We start from the raw sequence: 10,556 nt of genomic DNA on the forward strand, positions 1-10,556 counted from the left end.
GATCTGTATCTTTTTATGAGTTGATATTTTGTTAAAACATATATAACAAAAGTGGTAGATAATCAAAAGTTCTTTTCAACAAAATCAAGAAATAGGGACTGGCCCCTTAAATTAGGGACCAAGATAGTCATAAACTCTATTACAAATAACTTAAAAACGATAAAGATTTTGTAAAGCATTATAGAAGCAAAGTTGTTCATTGTACCAATATCTATTAGAAAAAATCATTGCCACGCCCATTTATTACGTAATTAGGGATTTTTAGGGGCCAAAGTACTTAAACTTTGACGAGAAATAACTAGAGAAGTATACATATTTTGTTAGACATCATAGAAGAGAAAATGTTTGAATAAAAGATTTTAATCGATTCCATTAATCAAAACACCAATGTCTGTCCCCAATAGGGATCTAGAGGGCTGGCCCCTAAAATATTCAATCATTTGTATCTCAAAAATGATCAACAATTTTACATGGGTGTAAGAACAAAAAATATTTGTATTCTTAAGACCTTTTCAAACAAATCAAGGAAAAGGGGCTGGCCCCTTTTTTTAGGGGCCAAGGCCTCCGTTAACTTTATTACAAGTAACTTAAAAACGATAAAGATTTTGTAATGCATTATAGAAGCAAAGTTGTTGATCGTACCAATATCTATTTGAAAAAATCATTGCCAGGCCCATTTATTACGTAATTAGGGATTTTTAGGGGCCAAAGTACTTAAACTTGGACGCAATATAACTAGAGAAGTATACATATTTTGTTAGACATCATAGAAGAGAAAATGTTTGAAAAAATGATTTAAATTGATTACCCTTATCAAAACACAAATTTCTGTCCCCATTAAGGATCTAGAGGGCTGGCCCCTAAAATATTCAATCATTTGTATCTCAAAAGTGATCAACAATTTTAGATTGATGTAAGAACAAAAAATGTTAGTATTCATGAGACCTTTCGTATAAAATCAAGAAAAAGGGGCTGGCCCCTTAAATTAGGGGCCAATAGACTCCCAAACTCTATTACTCATACCTTAAAAATGATCAAGATTTTGTAATGTATTATAGAAGCAAAGTTGTTGATAGCAGCAATATCCGTTTGTAAAACTCATTTTCAAACCCATTGATGACGTAATTAGAGATTTTAGGGGACTAAAATCTTAAATCTTTAATGTGCTGTATGTTAAAAAGCAAAACTCTTTGTTAAGCATTTTAAAGGATATTGACAATCGTATACATTATCTAAAAGGAGGTGGTTGAGGGAGAATTCTGAAATTTCATTGATATTTTAATCGAATCGTTTAAAAAATTGAACGGAAGACCTACTCGTTACTCGTAACGAGATCGTATCTAGTTTTTTTTAAAATTTCTGTTTGTTTGTTGTTGTTTTTTTTGTTTTTTTTTTGGCTTACATGGAAAGAAGGTAAACAAATAAAATCATAGCTCTCGGTAATACTTAGCTTTTAAGACGCCAATAAGAAGAGTTCCAAAATGCCTAAAGGGTTACATGTACATGTATATATGGAAATATAATGGAATGTATTTGGACGGATCGATAAAAGTTATTACAGAAAAGGATTTTTTTTTAGGCCTAAACGAGCCCGATATCAACGATTTATTGAAGGTAGCAAAATCAAGGCAAATCACTGGCACTTGAATTTTTTGTTATTATATTGTATCTACACATACAATACATGTATATTTACAATAACTTCAGTGCCCCGCGTGAGGCAAATATACAAGTGTGAAGTAGAAATTTTGATGCTATTAATACAATAATAATTTTCTTTAAAATATCCCAAGACTCATTTAGAATATTGACTAAAAATTTGTCATCAATGATTATGTGGAATGGCATCTGAGTTGAGGACCCTGGCTGATGTATTTACCAAATGTGGCAAAATGTATCATAGTGAGGCTTGTTAGTTAGTGGCAATGTGGGGAGTTTTTAGAAAGATGACAAGAACTCAAAATAAAAAAAATATTTATTTTATAGTACAATATTATAACAAATTGTATATTTTTTAGAAGTATTTTAGCATGTTCATAGACGGGACCTACACACGAGTTTTTTTTTCTACCATTTCTTTTTAAAACGGTTTACTTGTGCGTTTAAAAAGATTGACAAAAATTTGAATGTTGAAAGTCAAGATACAAGCAAGATACAGTGGTAGGAAATAATTCTTAGGTAAACAAAGCCGGAATCTTTCATTTGTCTACAAATTATGTAAAGTAGACAGATTACCATTTCTTTGACAAGATAGCTCGTGGAAGACAAGATGATCCAATGTGTTCATAAGTTCATATAATCAATTAACAAAAGAAAGAGATATATTTATTTAAATTTATACAAAAACAATTTAACACATGATTAAACAATAACAAGACTTGAGAGCTCTGTTTACATAACAAAGAACTTCAAACTACATGTATGTATCTTGTCTATACACTATAACTCGATTTCTGTCTTTCAAATTTGGACATTACAAAATCCAAAATTAAACATTTTAGATATTAAGAATGGTAAATTGAATTAGATAATTGCGTGCTTAAATCGTGTCTAGGTTCCTTTGAATCATTAATAGAAGGCTCGCTGGCAAAAATCCAAACATCTAAATTAGTGTTTAATATATAAACACAGAATATTGGTAGCTCTGTACATAATGAAGTTAATAGAAACATTCCATTTTTAACAATCACAAATAATTTCCAAAAACCTTTTTATAATTGAGATTAAAGAAATGCACAAAAAGTTGCTCGACGAATAAGATAAACCCAATAAAAACTTAAACAAAACACTTTATAAAAAAAAAGTACTTTTCAAACGGTTACAAAACCCATTTCTTGCTTTAAAATATGTTTCCCGAGTTTTTAATTAATTGATTTTGTATAAATACTGGGATCACTTTTGTTAAAAGTTGCGTTCATCAAACGAGCATGGTCAGGATTTGTTTTTCGATCACGTGATCGGGGGTAATCTCCTGACCTGGTGATTTTTCTTTATTTCATTTTATGGAGCTTCTTTTACCTTGAACATGGATCGAATCAAGATTCAATTTGTCTTTTGAGGCCTTCGGTATAGCAAATTATGTCTGTGTTCCAAAGGTGCGAGTAATTGAGACGTGTCATTGTTGGTTGTTCCACTGTTTTCTAGTTTTGTGCATATCACACGAAGTGCAAATTTTCTTGCAATCACTTTTGAATTTAAGTCGGCATAGACGATTCGGGGTCCAATTTTGAACTGCATAGTTTACAGTGTTGATCGAGAAAAATCCAATTAACAACAACACATATAATACAATAAATGGGCTGAAGGGTGAAAATAGAAAAAAAAAAGACATACAAGATAAAAAGGTAAAATTGACATTTAACCTAAAGAGCTAACTCTCTCAATTATAATTTCAACGTATTTACAAAGACTATTCAATATTGTTGTATTACTAATATTAAATAGTTGTTACAATTTGTAAACATTTTGTTGTGCGTAGAAATATAACGGTATGCATTAAACTCTCTTATCTTTATAAATATTATATCTGTACAATGAAATAAATTATGAAATTCGTCTCTTATCACATTACAGTTACATACACTGTATATGGTACATACATATACGGTTTTCACGAGGTATTTCATCATATCAACCTCTTTTTATGGGCAATTTTGCACAACTAGTTCTAAAAAATACCAAAAAAGTTCTGATATTTAATAGGCAGATCCTCAAGTATTTTCCTAAGGATAACGGGATTTCAAAAATTATATAGTTAATATTCATTCTGATGAATTATACATTTCACTATCCCACACATGCAACTGAATATCTTGTGAACGACTAAATAAGTAGTACCTGGACATTTTAATATAGTAATAAGGAACCATTTTTTGAGTATATTATGAGGTGATAGTTTCGGTCGGAGCGTGGTCAAATCCAATAAGCCCGAAGATGAATGATTCCTTATTATTTATATTTATATTATTTCTAGTTTCTACTCTCTAAAGCAACATTCTAAAAACACTATTTTTCAAGTAGCACACGCTATATATATATATGTATTACTAAGCGGTGCAGCCAATACTGTTGTTCGATAATGCTATAAGACACGCCCATTTTGTGTCGCTCATCTTTTATGAAATTATTGGGCTAAAGGCTTCAAAATTGATTCGTAATGTTATCACAGACGAAGACAGTTGAAAATGTAAATATTACCAGATAGGTTTCAATTTAAAAAAAAATAAAAATGAAGGAGTATAACTTTGGAACATGTAAAATAAATGAGGATACAATGTTTATTTCATACAAGTAAAATCTTAATGTACGAATCGCCAAGTGACATGATTTGTCAACTAAAAAGGCTTACATGTGAACTTGGCTTGAATGATGAAGTAGATATACGGATTGATTGAAAAATTGATTTGATAGAAGCCGGTTACTATGGTTACCATCCGTCTTGAATATTTTGTATGATTAAGTATGTCGTAAAAATGAACCCAAACATAGACATATTCTGGAATCTGCGAGACAATATACACAATAAGAATAATCACAATCCTGACAGTCATTGAGCGTGCCAATTCTTCATATTGCTGGCCCGTCTCTTCGTTTCGCAGGTGCTGGGTCTTGGACTTATGGAAGAACGGTAACAAAATAAGAATGGTCAGAAGATTTACGGAGCGAATGGCTGCCACTAAGCCTGCAATACTAATTTCAATCGATTCCCGGAACAGGAAATGTACACCGGTTAGAAGTGTTGACCATAACGCTATGGCGATCAACAAAGTAGCCACAGAACGTCTGACAATTTTCCTGGACGTGTGGTGGACAAAATATAGATGAGGATATCTGATTAAGAAGAATCGCTCGTAAGCAAAATATGCCGTATTCATGGCGGACCAAAAGACAGGAATATACGTCATGTTTCCCCCAAATAAAAGAGCAATTAGACCCGCGGTGGGCTCGGTTTGTGATAAAGGTGAGCGTTTATAAAAACAGAAAACCTGAAAGGATGCACAACTAAGACAACCATGTTGGTGGTCACCAACATAATAATACACGCGTATATAGTCGACCTGTACAATTTAGATCGAACGATTTTGACAAGAGTGTACACGTTTCCAAAGATTCCCATTAATAACATTATATTGCCAATCCAAAAAACAATGTACATATCGGATGAGCATTTGTCGTATATGCAAGGGATTTTAAAGAGAAGCGTAAAACGGTTTGGAGGAACCGTTTCTAGTTCACTGTTTGTTTCATTTCCGGTAGTAACGTTGTTTGTCTGTTCGACCACATTCTTCATTACTTCACCCGCATCCATATCTATGGAAAATACAAAAAGACATGTGCCTGAATATTTTCATGTAACATTTTTGGTAAATTGCACTTTAAAATTAATAAAATATATCACAGTCAGAGTGGAGGTGTACATGTGTATGTTAATTTGGATACCCGGAGACAAGTTGTTGTTTTTCAATTTATTAAATTGCCATCTGATGTGTGGACCCCAATTTATTTTTTAAATTAATTGAGAGAAATGAATTTTTGTGTAGCTTATTATTTTCACACCGCAGTGCACGGAATAGTGAAATGCTGTAATGGCTATTGAAAACAAGTCATTACTTCGTATGGACAAATGTTAACGTTAGCAATCTCCGAGCAATGTTCGATAACCCTATATTATCCGAATTTTTTTATTCGTACCATAAACCTGTCTTTAATATAGACAAAGGACAGGGGCGTACAAGGCGATATATATCCCCCATCTTGGAGCAATAAAAAAAAATTGATCAAATGTTGCTGAGCTACAAAAGTTTGGCTTGTAAACATTGTTTTTATCATAAATTTAACGACGCAAATCAATAACTTGTTTCAATTCTGTAAACACAAAAGATCTAGGTTTCCAAATTAGACCACACGACGTTTTAAATGCATAAATCTTAATCATTTACTGCGCTATATTTTGGTATGAATGGGTCTGGATTCCATCCTAAATATACTTTTGATAAGAGGATAAGTTTTCACTGTTTTTTATTATTGATTTATTAAAGTGGAGTCTAGACCCATTATGGGTAAAAACTCGTGGTTTTCACACAAACTGAACACTTTATATATAATTGTCAAATTGTTAAAGTTTTTTACACTGATTAGTACGTGTCAATGTAGCTCAGTGTGATAGGTGGAGGACTGTAGACAGCGCCTCTCGGCGGAGAGGGTGTTTGAATCATAGTGGTCATTTTCTTTTTTTAATTTCTGCGTGTTTGCTTCCTTTTAGATAAACTTTTTTTTATTTTTTTGATACAATAGATTTATTTTGGAAAATATTTTAAACCTGTCACATGACGAAAAAAAAAAACAAAACCCAAAACATAAGAAGAAAAGTAAATTAAATGTATGTCTGTTAATGATCAGGCAATTAAGTTCTATATTATAGCATTACATATACTATTGCACATATTCAAATGTACGATTTTTTAAAAATGTATATAAGAGATTACATAAGTCGTTTAAAAGTTTTCTTGACAGGCATTGAACGCTCTGTTTCTTTAATTAGTCTTGTGGTGTGAATATTACTCATAGTTGTACAACAAACTGTTTGACGTAATGGCTTCGCTGAGACCAACTTGACTATAGGAAAGGGATTCGAGCGACCGGTGCACCTGAACAACCGTCTTTTCTAATTTGATTTCAATTTGTATGATTGATTCCATTATATCCATCGTGGCCAAAATTGCAATAACTTCATAAAATGCATGGAAACCATAAAGAAATTCTGTTTATTTTATTTCATCTATAAATTTTGAAGAATAAATAACATTGAATGATGAAAAAATATTTTAAGGCTGAGGTTCGGAAACCATAAATACGTAAAATTTATCGCACAATTATGGCGGCCAATATGGCCGCGCCAACAATCTTAACTGGTAGTATACGTAGTATAGGTACATGTACGCCATATTCATCATTCATTTTAAACTAGTCTTCATATATTGTATATATGAGTTATTTAGGGAATGAATTCAATATCTGTTTGTTTGTACGATATAAAATGGTTTGGGGCAGTTTACACCCTGAAAACCGCGAAGCGGTTTATTAAAAAGCGTAAACTGTTCCAAATCATCTTATATCGTATTCAAAAACAAGTTTGAAATAATTACATAGCTATGTGTGTATATGGGTATTATTATTTAACCAGATGAAAACACATATTCGCAATTGTTGTCACCAACGTTTCGTTAAAATCATAAAAGGAATATTTAAATGTAGATCATGTATAGCAAAAAGAGTAATGCAAATTAGTTTGAATCAATAGAAAGTATATATATCATATTATTATAATTAGGTTATATACATCTAACTGTGATAAAGCTCTCAAGAGCTGTAATGAGCTTGAATGAAGACACATTTTGAAAAATAATGCTTTGAAATCTGATCTGGTTTGTAACAATTTTGTTTTATTCAAACGAGTTCCGTTTTGATTGACATTACTATATAATATGAATAATTGCTATAATGATAAAAATTACAAATTTGTTACAGTGTTCTTACCGAATTTTCCTATGACTCTAAATTACAAAAGTGGACATAATATAAAGCACTTTTTAGCACCGCCTACTCACGTGTTCATTGTTCAATGGTAAACTATGTGTTTTTGCATTTTATTTTCATCCTATTTAAGATGATTATCACTATCTTTAGTCGTCATATTATATTGGTTTTTCGTATTTTAAATGTTAAATGTGGTGGATCGAGGGCAGCATTGATAATATGAGTTAATACTGGACGACATATTGCCAAATACGAAACTGAGGGCAATCTTTTGAGACACATAAATAATGTTGACCGAAAAAAAGTCAACTTTTATTTGTTCTATGAAAATCAAAAGTAAAATTAGGAAATGGATTGTGAACAAATCGCCGTCATGTACACTGTACTCTGACGTCAAAGATGACATTTCATTGATGTTTGTTTCGTACAGTGATAATGATGATGAGCGATTACTAGTCATCTTGCGCTTTCTTTCAATCATTAAAGATGTTTCATGTACATGAACAGTGTTGAAAACGTACTGAAAATTATGACAGGAAATGGAACGGCAGAGCTGTACATGTTTTTTTCTGATTCCCCTCTTTGTAAAGGTGTTTCAGTTTTCTTCAACATAAAATGTAACGTAGATATTCTTAATATACATAAGTCTAATGACGGTAAAACACTTCTTGTTAATCATTCAATGCTAAAATAGACAACAACTTTCATACATTCATTAATATTTATGCACCCAATAAAGAGACAAACAGGTCTGCATGTTTTAGTTTTCTTAATGCGTTTTTCTCTTTGCACTGAAAAGGAAATGTTGTAATATGAGTCTTAATTTTACTACGCTTTTGTCCCTTTTTGACACTTATGTAGGAAGCATTGCTTACTACGGTTGTGAAGTCTGGGGCTTTCATTCTGCCCCAGATATAGAAAAAATTCATCTTAATTATTGTAAAAACATACTTAATGTTAAAAGGGGCACATCTAATGCAGTTATTTATTGTGAATTGGGCAGAATGCCTCTGCAATGTATCAGAAAGATACGTATTTTAAGATACTGGATGAAACTTTTATCATCAAGAAATTGCATTTTGAATTCATGTTATGTTAATATGTATAATGAAACTTTAGGTAAAAACAAATGTAAAAACTGGGCTGCAGAGATCAAGAATATGTTAACAAGTATTGGGCTAATGAACTTATGGGAAAACCAATTTTTTGAAAAGCCAGAAATTATTTTAACGATCGCCAAGCAACGTATTTTTGATAATTTTAAACAGTCTTTACTAGCTGACATAAATGCCTCTTCCAAATGTACAATCTATAGATATTTAGTTGATCATTGTACCTTGCAGTCATATCTAACAAAAAGAATTCCTTTACAATATAAGAAACTTATATGTAAATTAAGATTATCATCCCATTGTCTTACCATCGAAACTGGCAGATATAACAATGTTCCATTACAAAGACGTTTATGTCCTCTATGTACTTTAGATATAGAAGATGAATATCATTTTATATTGAAATGTCCCTATTACTGTAACTTAAGAGAAAAATTCCTTAAGAAGTTTTATTATATTAAACCCTCTGTCTTTAAATTAATTCTATTATTGTCAACACAAAATGTAAAGGATTTGTGCAATTTAGGTAAATATATTAAGAATGCTTTTGTAATCAGAAAACTTCATGTATAAACTTGCCAGTATATGTATTATAACGTGTATATTAATTGTATATGTCTATGAGCTGTACAGCTGTTGACTAATAAACAATACAATACAATAGTATTCTTAACAAGATAGTAAAATTTTAAAGACTTCAACTGCAACATAAATAAAGACAAAAACAAACCCCATAAATAGGTGAGCAAACTATTTAAAACTAAGCTAGACTTAGTTGATGTATGGTTTTATTAGAATCCTACTAAAATGGCTTGACATGATGTGATGCTAAAAATAATTCAAGAATCAGGGTTTATTACATTTTTGTTCATAATGATTTTATTGATCGAGTTAAAAATGTAATTGTTATGAGACTTCGTGGTGATAAATCACATGGTTAAGTGACCACATATTTCTGAACTGTAATTTGAATCTCAATTAATTGGAAAGGGGTACAGGTTACTGGAAATTAAATGTATCACATCTTGAAAATGACGATTACATACAAGGGATAATAGATATATTTAAAAATACATAAATGACTCGCTAGAATCAATTTTAAAATAAGTGTTTATGATTGCACACATACATGTATCAAGATTTATACAACATACATCAGAGGATTTTGAATACGCATCTCAAGATATTGAATACACATTACAAAATTTTAAATATACATCACAAAATATAGAATATTCATCACAAAATATTGAATATACATCACAGGATTATAGAATATACATCACAAGATATAGAATATTCATAACAAGATATTGAATATACATCACAGGATTATAGAATATACATCACAAGATTTTGAATATACCTCACGACATTTTGAATATACCTCACAAGATATTGAATATACAGTGTACATCACAAAATTATAAAATATATATCACAAGATATAGAATATTCATCACAAGATATAAAACATGCAACACAAGATTATAGAATATTCATCACAAGATATAAAATATGAAACACAAAATTATAAATTACTAGTATACATCACAAGATATTGAATACACATTACAAAATTTTAAATATACATCACAAGATTTTTGCATATAAATAACAAGATTTTATAAATAACAAGATTTTAAACATACAATACATTACTTAAGCATTCAATGCTTATATTTATATTTTCATACTGATGTCTGTTTGTATAAAATATTGTGAATTGCCGCGATAAATCCATTATTTACACTCTTAGTCAGGGATATGAAACATACATGTACATTAGTTACCTTACAAAAATTTATTTGCTATATATTCCTTAGAAGAGAAATATTTCCTTTGACAAAAATTAATGATATTTTCAAAGCTTATTTATCATAAAAGTTTAAGTTATATGCAGACTTA

The sequence above is a fragment of the Magallana gigas genome, chromosome 8, assembly GCF_963853765.1.
Source record: "Magallana gigas chromosome 8, xbMagGiga1.1, whole genome shotgun sequence".
NCBI classification, from domain to species: Eukaryota; Metazoa; Mollusca; class Bivalvia; order Ostreida; family Ostreidae; genus Magallana; species Magallana gigas.